This window comes from Choristoneura fumiferana, chromosome 3, assembly GCF_025370935.1.
Source record: "Choristoneura fumiferana chromosome 3, NRCan_CFum_1, whole genome shotgun sequence".
Lineage (NCBI taxonomy): Eukaryota > Metazoa > Arthropoda > Insecta > Lepidoptera > Tortricidae > Choristoneura > Choristoneura fumiferana.
In genome coordinates, this window is record NC_133474.1 from 18,404,038 (window position 1) to 18,406,188 (window position 2,151).

The following is a 2,151-nucleotide window of genomic DNA, read 5'->3' on the forward strand; positions in this document are numbered from 1 at the left end:
TCGATCGTATAACATTCATTTTATTAGCAATCACTATAATACATGATTATAATAATTTTTTTTGAGATTGTTGCTTGGCATGATTATAATAAACTCCATGGATTAACTCATTACTTGAAAGTAAGCTGTGAAAGTACAGTAATGAAACTGGAATAAAATTAACAATTCAATACAATTAAAACTCGGTATGAATGAAATCGAATTATCAATCAATATTTTGAAATTTTGTAATGAAATATTTAAAAAACATATACTTTAGTCTTTGTATAGAATAGAACGTCTCCGAGTACCTCAAGACAAGAGTACCAGCAGGGCTACTACGAAACTCGAAACACGAAGTTCGTGTCGTGCGGTCCCTCTGACAGTTATATTGTTTAATATGAGAGCGAGAGGGACGGACGGACGGTACGATACAAACTTCGAGTTTCGTAGTAGCCCTGCAGCTAGCCTACATATTATAATTATTAGTAATCTGTGAGAGTACCTATGTACCTATGGTCGACGCCATAATTCGTGAGACTAAATTGACAATTCATTGTGCACAAGTGTTGCCACAGTCAGGGTAGTGCTGTTTGTGTCGATATAATAAAACATTACGGCATTTGCTTCTAGTGATATTCATCCATTATTTACGGTGACAATATTATTTTTCGGATTAAATAAATATATCACATATAACGGTTGAAAGGCTAATTCATCTCAGCGATTTTTTTTCCAGAAATGGAGTTATGTACGTACGTACGTGTTCGGGATCAGTGAATATTTGTCTGTAGTTTGAGCTTTGTTTCAAATTTTTCGCAAAAATGTCGCTTAGATGAATTAGCCTTTCAACCGTCGATAAATATATTTCTGTGTACCTGTTTACTGTATCACTTACTATTTGTTATGTGCAATAAAGACGCATTAAAGTATTGCTTAAAAATCACCTTTTAAAAGTCGGATGCTAGAATTCTTATATATTTTTTTGACTAATTTTAGGGGTCGCTACCAGTTATCAAAGCTTTGAAAACAAACGTCACAGGAACATTTTTAACAATTTAGCAGAGGTAAATCAAAATTAGGACATGAAAGACACTGAAATCATTAAAAAAAAAATTAGCATCTTACTTTAATCGGGGTCGTAGAACCCAATGGCGGGGTGAGACAATGACATTTATGAAAGTTTATTTTTAAGCAACACCCTACTAATTGTATTGTGTTTTATATAAAGAAACAATATTTATAATATCATGTTTACTAACACAAAATAAAAAAATATATATACTTACCTTGGTCCAAATCTTATCCATGTGAAGCCACTATAATTTTACAAATTCAATGTCTCCGATTCTTCTTTAGCTTGGTGCAGCAATCCTCCCCGCTTATCAAAAAAATATTGGATCGGCGGTTGTTTGAATAACGATTGTCGTGAAATATATCTATTTTTGTTATTTACACTCCTCACAATTACATGTAATTAAAATAGTAGTAGTGTATTTAAAATGTAAGTATTAAGCTCTCATGTAAATTAATGTGAAATTCTTAATGGGAATAAATGATTTATAATCCTAATAAATACTACTTATAAAAAATAATTATCTACCAGTTTTTCTTCCCTTGCCCAAAGTACTTCCGAATTCTCACCCTAATACCTACTTAAGAACCTTACAAAAACAAGTAGGTATTTAGTAGTTCATCTATTCTAAAGATCTCGTTTTTCTCCATGAAAGTGACAATTGCAACAACAATATTCCCGACATTGTACAAAAAAATGCCACTTAGCACACCATTTAGTCGAATCGACACTGAATATCGATATCGGCTACATCACTATTTAATTTTGTCGAACCCTGGTAACCCTTTAACTGTCATTGACTTGTCAATTTGGTCTCACGAATTATGGCATCGACTATACCCACACCTACCTATACTTTGTTTGTCGGACCAACTGACAAGTCCAAGTCCAACCCACCCAACCATATCAACAAAATTCAAAATCTGCAGGGCTACCACGAAACTCGAAACTCGAAGTTCGTATCGTACCGTCCGTCCCTTTCGTTCTTGTATTAAATAGTGTAAGAGTCAGAGGGACCGCACGACACGAACTTCGAGTTTCGTAGTAGCCCTGCTGTCGCATCTGTCGTGTCGGCAACTTGGCAACTGGCAATACTA